The sequence below is a fragment of the Chiloscyllium punctatum genome, chromosome 2 (genome assembly GCF_047496795.1).
Source record: "Chiloscyllium punctatum isolate Juve2018m chromosome 2, sChiPun1.3, whole genome shotgun sequence".
Taxonomy (NCBI): Eukaryota; Metazoa; Chordata; class Chondrichthyes; order Orectolobiformes; family Hemiscylliidae; genus Chiloscyllium; species Chiloscyllium punctatum.
The window spans coordinates 41,993,041-42,006,490 of NC_092740.1; positions in this window are offsets into that span (position 1 = coordinate 41,993,041).

Below are 13,450 nucleotides of genomic sequence, written 5' to 3' on the forward strand. Positions count from 1 at the left end.
TTAATTTCACTGAGTTTATCTCAGTCCGATACACCAGAAATATCAGCATTGAATAAGAGTATTGTGCATGTACTGCGCTACCCTGGCATTTACTGAACTTCTATCCACATTTGGGCACACAGTAATATTTAAAGATATTAACTAGAATAAAATTTGGTATCTTCCAACATATATGGGACTATTTACAATTGGGTATTATATTATGGACAGATTCCTTGCCACATTGCCTTCTTTATTGTTTCCTGGTCGGCATTACATGGTAATGGAATATGTTGTCCCATGGCCACAAACTTATCTGTCGTCTTCTGTGAGTGTCTGATTAATTTCATGAAATGTAAAAGTGGAGTGGGGAATGTTTACTTCTGTGACTCTCACAGAATCTAGCTCCATTAATATAGAGTCATAGAGTCATAGAGATGTACAGCACGGAAACAGACCCTTCGGTCCAACTCGTCCATGCTGACCAGATATCTCAACCTAATTTAGTCCTATCTGCCAGAACCTGGCACATATCCCTCCAAACCCTTGCTATTCCTATCCCTCCACCACTTCCTCTGGCAGCCCATTCCATACCCGTACCATCCTCTGAGTGAAAATGTTGTCCCTTCGGTCTCTTTTATATCTTGCCCCTCTCACCCTAAACCTATGCCCTCTAGTTCTGGACTCCCCAACTCCAGACTTTGTCTATTTTTCCTATCCATGCCTCTCATCATTTTATAAACCTCTATACGGTCACCCCTCAGCCTCCAATGCTCCAGAGAAAACAGCCCCAGCCTGTTTAGCCTCTCCCTGTAGCTCAAATCCTCCAACCCTGGCAACATCCTTCTAAATCTTTTCTGAACCCTTTCGAGTTTCACAACATCTTTCCGATACGAAGGAGACCAGAACTGCACACAATATTCCAACAGTGGCCTAACCAACATCCTATACAGCTGCAACATGACCTCCCAACTCCTGTATTCATTACTCTGGCCAACAAAGGAAAGCATAACAACTGTCTTCTTCACTATCCTATTTACCAGTGACTCCACATACAAGGAGCTAGGAACCTGCACCCCAAAGTCTCTTTGTTCAGCCACGCACCCTAAGACTTTACCATTAAGTGTATAAGTCCTTCTAAAGTTTGCTTTCCCAAAATGCAGCACCTCACATTTATGTAAATTAAACTCCGTCTGCCACTTCTCAGCCCACTGGACCATCTGATTAAGATCCCGTTGTAATCTAATGTAACCCTCTTCACTGTCCACTACACCTCCAATTCCGGTGTCATCAGCAAACCTACTAACTATACCTCTTATGCTCACATCCAAATCATTTATATAAATGATGAAAAGTCATGGACCCAGCACCGATCCTTGTGGCACTCCACTGGTCACTGGCCTCCAGTCTGAAAAACAACTGAAGATCAGTTAGAGGAGAATGCACCTGCCCAGATGCCAAGACACAAACCGTGAATTTCTATAGGGTTTCCCTAATTGGATTGTCCTAACTTTATAAGGAATGTTACAGAAATAGTTAAAAATCACATAGCACCAGGTCATAGTCCAACAGGTTTATTTGGACGCACAAGCTTTCAGAGTGCCGCTGGCACTTCCAAATAAACCTTTTGGACTATAACCTGGTGCTGTGTGATTTTTAACTTTGTCCACCCCAGTCCAACACCAGCATCTCCAAGTTACAGAAATAAATAGAGAGGAGATATTTTCCTCTATTTCTGAGATTCCCAAAGCTCTTCCATTAGTTACAGAGGAAAAGGAGAAATATGATCTATCTGTTTACTTTGCCTGGCTCTATTCAAATCTCAACATCCCTTACCCAACATATTTGCTCATATTTGTACATTTCAACTGTTCTACAATCCATAGATGAGACAATTTGAAGTTTTTACTATCCTTGTTGTTCCCTGATTTCTGACCAAGATGGGCACCTAAATAGTTAAGGTTATGCCGTTTTGTTCTTACTCCTCCAACCAAAAGGAAGTAGATCCCCTTATTGTTGAGACCAGCTTCCAATTCCTGATTATTTATTGAATTTAATTTCCATCAGCTGTCATGATGGAGTGAACCTCTGGGCTCTGGATTACCAAACCAGTTTAGAGTTTGTCACTATTGACAGCATCTCCACCACCTGGCATGAACTAATGCAAATGGAAACAAACTTGTCCTCTTCATTAATGATGTTCTGAGGCCAGTAAGTACAGGCTGGTTAAGCACATTCAGCAAGCTGCCTGCTGCATGTTGACATTATGTGTGATTCTGCTATTGGACAACATGTAGTAATTAGTCTGTATTGCTCTACGAATTATACCAGAAACCAAATTAAGATTATCAACTGGGCTCATAGCGTGATGCAACTGTGCAGACTGAACACTGCATATATTAACACACGGGGTCCTGTTTTATGTAGGCAAAAGGAATTCGTACACATTTCATCTTTTTCATTGGTAATAAATAGGGTCATGGAGGCTGCTAATCTCTGTTGTATTCCCATGGTAACATCCTGACAAATCCCTGCTTGGGACTGATAGTTAACTGTGCCTATTATCCCTTCATGCCAATAATGACCTAACCGATCAGTCCCCTCTTCTCATGCTGTATAAATTGTTGTCTCTTTTTCAAAAATGTTCCTTGCCTCCTAGTCCTGATGAGTGCAAGATGTATCTCTTCTTTTAGTAAATGGCATTGCATTATTAAAGATGGCTGAGAGAGAGAGAAACCATAAAATTTCAGACCTATTAAATATAATTTGGAGCATCATTACTAGTATCGATTGAGGTAGAGTGAGCAAGCAATTGGAAAAGTATGAACTGGTCAAAACTATTCTGCATGGATTTGTGAACACAGATCATGGAATAGTATAGCACAGAAATAGGCCTCTTGACCTAGCAGGTCAGTGCCAACCATGATGCCATTCTAAACTAATCCAATCTGCGTGTCTGTGCAAATGCCTCTTCAACGTGCGACTAATTTAGTTTTTTTTCTGAGGAAGTTGTTCAACATGTTGGACAGGGGATTTTCTATGGGTATGGATTGCAAAAAGACATGTTACATTACATCCCACTAGATATCATTTACAAAGAAGAATTCACATGGAATTTAATATAACCTGGAACATTGTCATTGGTTACAAGGCAAGAGACAGGGATTTGTAAAAAGGGGAATGTAAGGGAACCATGAAACTACTGTACTGTTTAATGTCTCATCTGGTTCACAATTATCCTTTAGGGAGGGAAATATATTTTCCTTACCTGGTTTGAACTGCATGAGACTGCAGGCCTGCAGCAATGTGGTTGACTCTAATCTGTGCTCTAAATTGGTCTAGCGAACAATTTAGTTATCTCATAATGCTACAGAAAAAATTGATACCTATAAAACTGATAGATGACTAAACATCGAACAAAGTACTTACTGATTCTGCAATGTGCTCCTCACTAACATTTGGAAACTGGAGCAAATATTGGTAGAACTGTCCCACAGATCCATTCAAGCCTGATATCATCAGAAACATACCTTATAGCCAATGCTCCAATCCTCCATAACTATCCTGGGTATGTCCTGTCCTATCAGCTTCAAACCACCAGATGTGACAATACAAGAGGTTTACAGGTGGAGGCAAATGTTCCTTAAAGTCCTCTATAATGACCTACATTAAATCTCATAACATCAGCTCAATCGTGGGCAAGAAAATCATGTACTGATTGCCACTACTACACCCCCTCAGCTGATAAATGAAATCCTCTATGTTGAATATCACTTGGAAGAAGTACAAACTCCAGTAATATATTCCAAGTGGGATTTTTCATTGTAACTATCCCCAGCCAAATGTGCTGAAAGGGTGATCTATTCTTGGTCTCCTTCATCTTGGATGTCAGTCTTCATTTTACAGGATTCATTCCTCAGTATATCATAACATTGAATGCATTGGGCACAGCAAATGTGAGATACATGGCTGTAGAACTGAAGACGTTTGCTATGGAACCAGCTGCATAGCCAGTTTCAGTACAGGTATAACACTGGGATTTCTCCCAAGAACTTGGAAAATGTCTTAATTATGTCCTGTTCACAAAAAGCAGGACAAATCCAATCCAGCCAAATAGTCCCATTATTCTGCTCAATCATCAGAAAAGTTATAGAAGGTGTTACTAGTTTTGCTTTAAAATACCATTTATCTAACAATGACTTGTTCACTTATGCTCAGCTTGTGTTACATAAGGGCTACTCAGCTCCAGACCTCATTATAATGTAATGCCCAAAGGGCAAGCAGAAAGAGACAGCCTATCTATTTTATTTTTGGAACTATGTTGTCTCGTTTAAATTCTTTTCACAAATTGACTCTTTCAAAAGTGACCTCTGTTCAAAATGACTGCAACTGAACATAATCGAGTTAACTGTTCCCAGAAATTCCTAGCAATTACCAGAATAACAGCAGACTCATCACCTCTGGAATTTTGCATTGTATGAACGTGCCAGCCAAGCCAACACAAAAGATTGGAATACAAAATGCTTACCTCAACTAGTTCTAAACAAAGCAGATGATCTAAATTCATTATTGTATTTTTAAGGAGCCAAAGAACTTCAGATACTGGAAATCTAAATTCCAAACTTACAATGAAGATATCTCCACAAACAATGCAATTGCATCTGAGATTCTGCGGAATGGACTCCTATGCACAGCCAACTGAAAGAACCTCAACTAAATATTGTGTCAACTAGACTCTCTAATGTATGTGAACTAATTGTGATGTCTTTGATTTTAAATTACGTGATATCTGTTATCTTTATCCATTCCCTTTTCTTTCTTGGATGCATGTGGATGTGAATGTGCATTACAAACCATTTCACTGGGGTTTGAATGCAATAGCTGAAAATGTATTGCTGGAAAAGCGCAGCAGGTCAGGCAGCATCCAAGGAGCAGGAGAATCGATGTTTCGGGCATGAGCCCTTCTTCAGGAATGCAATAGTAAATTTTACTTTGTTTTACCCCAATTTTGAAATTTGAAAAAGATGATGTAGAGTCCTTCTTCACTATTTTCAAAAAGGTTGGACAATTACAATAGTCAAAAGAAATGTTGACACTTCTGACACCAATCTCTGTGGTACTCCATTGTTACATCTTGAAAAAGATCTATTTACACCACCCTCTTCTACTTGTTAGCTGACAAGTCTTCTATCTATACTGATACACAATCAGTTTTAATTTTTCACAACTTTTGACATGGCACCTTATCAAATGCCTTATGGAAATCTCTGTACAACATATAATGTCCTTCAGTTCCTCTTCACTCACAGCATGTGTTACCCCTTCATTGGTCAAACATAATTTCTCTTTCACACAACCATATTAAATCTGACTGATTATCTTGATCTTTTTCAATTGCTCACCTTGTAAATTCTTTAAAAGTTCCTTCTGACATAGACAAAGAAAATTTACAGCCCAAGAACAGGCCCTTCTGCCCTCCAAGCCTGAGCTGATTCAAATCTGCTCTCTAAACCTGTCGCCCAATTCCTAAGCATCTGTATCCCTCTGCTCCCCACCTACTCATGCAACTGTCCAGACACACCTTAAATGAATCTACTGTGCCTGCCTCTGCTACCTCTGCTGGCAACGCATTCCAGGCACCCACCACCCTCTGTGTAAAGTACTTGCCGCGTGTATCCCCCTTAAACTTTTCACCTCTCACCTTGACATGTTCCCGATGACGGATGTTAAGCTCAAGTAATTTCCTATTTCCCGCCTCCCTTCCTTTTTGAATGAAGTTACTTTCACCATTTTCTAATCAAATGGGGCCAACTCAAAATAAAACGAATTTTTGAAAATTAAAATGAATGCATCAACTATGTCACTAGCCATTTACTTTAAGACCCTAGGCTGAAATCTGTCAGGACCCAGGAACCTCTCAGACTCACAGCTTCAACCATTTATTTGGTACCATTTCTCTGATGATTGTGATTTTGTTGAATTCCTCTCTCCCTTCCATTTCCTGATTTATTGATGTTACTTGTATCCACTATAGTGAGGACTGATGCAAAATACCTGTTAATTAATCTGTTATGTCCTTTTTTTCCATCACTAACCTGCAGGCTCACTTTCTGTAGAGCCAATGCTCACTTTGTTAATTATACTCTTTAAATTATTTATCCATCCAGCTATTTTTGTATTTCTGGCTGGCTTTCCCCAGGTATTACCTTTTCTCTCTTTATTAATTTTTGATCGGTCTTTGCTATTCAAACTTCTGACATGCTACTTGGTTTTGCACAATTATAACCTTTTTATTCAAGTTTGATACTACCTTTAACATTTCCAGTCAAGCACAAGTGGTGGGTCCATCTCTTGGAATCGTTCTTACTCATTGGAGTTCTGTATATATTCTGTATATTCTAAAATATTATCTTAAATATCTGCTGCTACACCTCTATCAACCTGTCCTTCAACAAAATCAATGACCCTCCTACCCCAGTTATAATCTCTTCCATCAGGCAGCAGTTGCAAAAAGCACATATATGCCAAAGGATTCAAGAACAGCTTCTTTCCCACCTTTATTAGGTTTCTAAATGGGTCTCTCAAATTTTGAATTTAATGTTGATCTTGCTCTTTGTGCACCTTCTCTGCAATCATAACATTGTAATCCTCACTCTGTTATATTACCCTCATGCACTTTGTATGGTATAACCTGCCTGTGCTGCATACAAAACAAAACTTTTCAGTGTACCTCGATACATGCGACAATAATAAATCAAATTAAATCAATCCCCCACATCATACTGTGCCCTATTATTCCACCTTCTTTCTTACATCCCTTAGCCCTCTTGAGTCATTTCCCATACTAGAAGGCCATGATCAGTTAGCTCATCCACCCCGCAACCCCCACACTTATTCAAACAAACCTGTCAGATAGTTGGACGAGCTGAGGCTCCTGTATTACTGCCCTCTGGGACCCCTTACTTGCCTCGCTCACAATCACACACTCCTGTCCCTGAGTACTGACCACATCCGATGATCCAACCCTAATGGTTGTGACTGCTTCAGGGTCAAGAAATCCAGGAAACCACACCCCCCTCCCCTTTAAAATATCAGGTACTGTCAATCCAGGTTTTACTCTGGAATCTGACTTCTCCAGTATTAACATAACTGGGATCACAACTGTGAAAAATATCATTTGAAGAAAAACACCACTGCCAATTATGAAAAGGGAAAAGAGGAATTTAAATAAAAAGCACATTTAAAAGTTAACCCATGATAAAGACAGAAAAGGAACGCAGTAAGAGTAATTCAATTCACTTCTCTTGTTCACGCTAACAGCCTTCGTCCAGTCATGGACAAAGTAACTGCATTCAAGAGATGAGGTAAGAGTTAATATGCTTGACATCATGGCTGCATTTGACTGAGTACAGCAAAATTTATCATTTGAAGTCAGAGTTAATGTTTCGCTTGAAGTGACCTTTCCTAAGAATCCCTCATGACTTCTGAGGAAGGGTCACTCAACCCAAAATGTTGACTTTGATTTCTCTCCACAGATGCTGCCAGGCCTGCTGTGCTTTTCCAGCAATTTCTCTTTTCGTTTCTGAATTACAGCATCCACAGTTCTTTCAGTTTTTATTAAGTATCTAGTGACATTCCTTTGACAGCCAAGAATGTTACAATGCAGTATTGCATACCATCAAGATGTAGCCATTAGCCAGAATTGACCAACCATGTAATACAGCAGCTACAAAAGCAGGTTAAATGCTGGGAATTCTAAGGCGAGTAACTTAGCTCCTGAATTGTCCATCATCTACAAGACACAAACCAGGTACTTGTGTGGATTTATATAACTCCAACAACATTCATAGAGTCGTTGAGTCATACGGTATGGAAACAGACCCTTTAGTACTATCAATCCATACTGACCAAGATTCCCAAACTAAATTAGTCCTAGTTGCTTACATTTGGCCCATATCCATCCAAACCTTTCCATTCTATATACCTGTCCAAATGTCTTTTAAATATTGGAACTGTATCTGCATCTAACATATCCTCTAGCAGTTCATTCCACATCGAATTCACCATCTGTGTGAAAAAATTGTCCCTCAGGTCCCTTTTAAATTTTTCTCCTCTTACTTTAAAAATTTGCCCCCTAGTTTTGAACTCTCCCACCCAGGGAAAAACATTTGCTATTCACCTTATCTATGCCCCTCATTATTTTTATAAGCCTCTATAAGATCACCCCTCAAGCTCCAGTCGAAAAGGTCGCAGCCGATCCAACCTATTGTTTTAACACAAACCTTCCATACCTGGCAACATCCTGGTAAATCTCTTCTGAACCTTCTCCAATTTAAGAATCTCCTTCCTATAGCAGGGTGACCAGACTATATTCAAAAACCTGAGCAATGAAGGTAAGTGTGTTAAATGTCTTCTTCAACACCCTGTTATGCAATTTCAAAAAACTATGTAACTGGTCCCCTAGGTCTCTCTGTTTGACAATACTACCCAGACCCTGATTATTAACTGTATAAAGTAAAAGCAATGACTGCAGATGGTGGAAACCAGATTCTGGATTAGTGGTGCTGGAAGAGCACAGCAGTTCAGGCAGCATCCAAAGAGAATAAGTCCTGCCCTTGTTTGATTTACCAAAATGTAATACCTTGCATTTATCCAAATTAAATTCCATCTGCCACTCCATAGTCCATTGAGCCAATTGATCGAAATCCCTTTGTAAACTTAGATAACTACCTTCACTGTCGGCTAAAACAACAACTTTGGTGTCTTCACAAACTTACTAACCACACTTCCTAAATTCTCATCCAGATCGTTTATATAAATGACAAACAAAAATCAAACACCACTGGTCACAGGCCTCCAGTCTGAAAAACAACCCTCCACCATCACCCTCTGCCTCCAGGCTCCTTTGCCAGTACTTTTCAAACTAGTGACTGCAACTACCCAGACACATACATGGGAAGATCACCATCTGCACGAACCCTTTCAAGTTATGCACCATCCTGACTTGGAACTATTTCACTATTCATTTAGAGTTGCTGGCTGAAATGCATGAAACTCTCTTCCTAAAGAGGTGAGTATGCCTCAACAATATGTGGCCAACTATCTTTGGCTGCTTCATCAATGACCTTCCTGCCATCAACAACCAGGTCCTGTCTCTTGAGCTGCGCTGTGGGTCTGCCTAAATAAAAACTACTGCATTTCAAGAAAGTGACATACGACCAATTCCTCAAAACTGACTGGGGATGAGCAACAAATCCTGGCCTTGCCAACGCCAATTGTGTCTTCAGAGTTAATTTTTAAAACTGCTTCCATTTTCCAATGGTTGAGTTTACCTTTTCTTACACAGCTTTCCTTGACATTATCATGAATTCACATGGTAAGTGTGTTTTCAATCTAAAGACCAAGGAGCATTATAGGACAAAGAACAATGTAGCACAGGAATAGGCCCTTCAGCCCACCAAGTTCTGCTGACACATGATGTCTTCCTAAACTAAAAGCCTTTTGCCTTTATGCAGTCCCTCTATTTCCTGTTTATTCATATATCCAGCAAGACACCTCTTAAATGTTGCTATTGTATCCACTTCCATCACCTCCTCTAGCAGTGCATTCTCCAGAATATCAATTTACCCCGCTCCAGGCTCACCATCCACCATATCCTTCTCCTTTGTGAATACCAATGAAAAGTATTCACTGTCTCCAGCTCCATGTATAAATTCCCTCCTTTGTCCTTGAATGGACCTTCCCTTGCCCTAATTACATGTTGTTCCTTATATTATCCAATCTTTCCCTTTAATGATTGGCAGTAATGCATTTGCGGCATTTACCATTTTAAAAAACTGGTCATTCTGCAGGTACAGGAGGCAGCTATTTTTTTTTCCCAGAAAACAACATATTTAGCTTGCTTTGGACCTTGTTCGACAATAGCACTTTCTCAGCTGTTACTGTTTACATTTCAATTGTTTTTGCAGTGCAGTATCAGGAAGGTCTCCAGTACAACTAAGGTCAGCTAATTCTTACACTTACTGTCTCTGCCACACTGTAGTCCGGCACTACAGGTAAACAAAAAACAAACTCCATAGCAGTAATGACCTTCAAAAATCTTTGGCCTGTATCAGAGTTGAGGTCAAAGAGTATTCATGCCACTAGATCAAAGAAAATATTTTACCTATTGAAATATACTTAAATAAATAGAAATAAATAGGGGAGCAATAGAAAATGTCTTCTTAGCCAAGAAGAATTAGATTAGATTACTTACAGTGTGGAAACAGGCCCTTCGGCCCAACAAGTCCACGCCAACCTGCCAAAGTGCACCCACCCAGACCCATTCCCCTACCTTTACCCCTTATCCTAACACTATGGGCAATTTAGCCTGGCCAACTCACCTAACCTGCACATTTTTTGGACGGTGGGAGAAGGTACAAACTCCACACAGAGAGTCACCTGAGGCGGGAATTGAACCCAGGTCTCTGGTGCTGTGAGGCAGCAGTGCTGACCACTGTGTCACCGTGCCACTCCCTACCACTCCCATCCCACACAAGGGCTTTGAGTTTGTGCGTTTTTCACCAGGCTAGGGTTTTGCTGCAGTCCCAGCACCTTTCAGATTTAAAAGGTTTTGCCCATTGTTTCTCAGCCATCCTTTTTTGCAATCTCATGACCCAGTGGCCAGTTCAAAACACAGAGACCTTTCGTTACATAATGATCATCGGAAGGCTGGACTGAGGTCAGGAGCTGAGTGGCCCTGGTAGAACCCAAACTGGACATCACTGAGCAGGTTATTGGTGAGCAGGTGCTGCCTGATAGCACTGTTGATGACACCTTCCATCACTTTACTGATGACCAAGAGTGGACTGACGGAGCGGTAATTGGCTGGGTTGGATTTATCCTGTTTTTTGTGCAATTTGTTCTGAGCCATCTCGATGGAATTGTGAGTTGTTGAAAATTACCTAGGTGTTGAAAGCTAGACACATGGTAAAAATTTTCAATTTACTTTTTTCCTTTAATGAGCTGAAACAAAAAGTTCTAATTTCAATCTCATATATGCAGTATTCTTACTTTACAATGGATTTGCGATTAACTAATCAGATCAAGTTTTGACGTAACTCATTAATCAGAGAGAGAAAGATCAAGGTTATTTTGCTCTAATGGTTTAAATATGTGTTGTAAAATTGCAATAAAAAACTGAATACTTGGAAAACGATAACATTTAATGCCAATGAGAGCTAAGAAACGTAACTAGAATAATCAATACAATTCGTTTATCTTCCTTCAAACAGATAAATGTCCAAATATTGATGTGGCATCAAATTTGAAGTGCAAAGCTCAAGGTGAACTAGTCAGAACATCAAAGATGTGCTACTTGAAATACTCTGAGTGACATCGTCATTTTTATCCAACATGACTCAGTGAAGAAATCTACATTGACTCTACTGAAATTTCACATATTTCCATTTAATGAAACGGACAATCAAAAACAGTAGATTAGAGTCTCATACTTTAACTCTATACCATCATTTTATGGATAACATATGAATCCTGCCCCACAAATGAAGATTAATGGTAGATTTCATTGTCATTACTTCCCCAGGTTTAATATGATTAACATATTAGGCAGGAGAAATTGCTGAAGAGTTTCCAAAATCACTGTCTTAGGTATATCCTTGGCATATTTTGGGGGGGACAGGGGCACTAATTCTAAGCTCCTCTGGCATGCTTTTTCCAACTGCATGTACATATTGCTAATGCAATGATGCCTGTATTAGCTCAGCCATGTTCATCAGATGGATGATCATCATGCAATGAAAGTCTTCTGTGTTGTGAAGTGGCCACTGGGTCATGAGACTAGCAGAAAAGATGGCTGAGAAACAATGGCAGACATTTAAGAAAATAATGACTCACAGCAAAGTTATGTTGCAATGAAGAAGAAGGACTCCAGTGAGGGGACAATGTGATCACAGTTATTCAAGAAAGTGAAGTGTAATATCAAATTGAAAGAAACAATGTACAATGTAACAAAGACTAATGGTAAACCAGAAGGTCAGGAAAGTTGTAAAGGCCCTCAAATGATTATCAAAAATAATAAAGAGGTGAAAATAAACTGAGTGCAAACTGGCAAAAATATGAAAATGGGCAGTAAGAGCTTCTTTAAATATGTAAAACCAACATATTTGTGTTATTGGAGGTCAGCCATCTCTATTCCAGTTATCTCAGCAGGAATTCCTTAGTGTAGTGGTTTAGGTTCAACAATATTCAACTGCTTTATTGATGATCCCTCTGTCATAAGGTTAGAAGTAGGAATGTTCTCTGATGATTGCACTTTGTTCAGCTTCATTCACAGTTCCTCAGATACTGAAGCAGTTGATGTCAAAATGCAGCAAGACCTGGACAATACCCAGGCTTGGGCTGACAATTGGCAAGTAACATTTGTGTCACGCAAATGCAAGGTAATCATCATCACCAATAAGAGACCATCTAATCAATAGCCCTTTACATTTAATGGTGCTACCATCACTGAATCTCCTGCTATCAACATCCCAGGGATGATCATTTGCCAGAAAGTGAACTGGACTTGCCACATAAATCCAATGCTAAACGAGCAGGGCAGAAGCTGAAAATACTGTAACAAGTAAGTCACCTCCTGACTCCCCACAGCCTGTTCACTATCTTGGCATAAATCAGGATTCTGATGGCATAGAATCATACAGTACAAAAGAGGCCCTTCAATCTGTACCACCACAGCTGCATAAATTTACACAGGCCCCACTTGTCTGAATGAGTTAGCTCAAACAACACTCAAGAAAGTTAACACCATTCAGAGCATTGATTCTGGACCCTGTGAAATCTCATGGCTTCAGGTTAAGCAGGAACAAGGAAACTTCTCGGTATATCTAACCTACCCACTCTCCACTGGCTGATGAATCAGTCCACTTCCGTGTTGAAGACCACTTGCTAGAAACACTGAATGTGGCACGGGTGCAAAATGTACTCTGGAGGAATTTGACACCCATCAGCACAAGTGGAATGCCACTACTATTGAGTAAAGCCAACCAAGTCCTCAGGAACAAAGCTGCTAAATTGCATCTGTGGCAGGTGGTGAGGAACCAACAAGAGGGAAAAAAATATTTTTGGTCTTGTCCACAACCGTTGCTGATGCAGCCACCCATGACAGTGTCAGTAGGACTGACCACCTTACAGTCATTGTGGAGGTGAGATTCTATCTCCACCTTGAGAATACCCTCCATTGTGTTGTTTGGCACTATCACTGTTCTATGTGGGACAGACCGAATCGGTCTAGCAACTCAAAACTGGGCAAGTAACATTTGTGTTACTCACCACCCGACGCCTGGAGGAAGAACGCCTCATCTTCCGCCTCGGAACACTTCAACCCCAGGGCATCAATATGGACTTCACCAGTTTCCTCATTTCCCTTCCCCCACCTCACCCCAGCTCCAAACTTCCAGCTCAGCACTGTCCC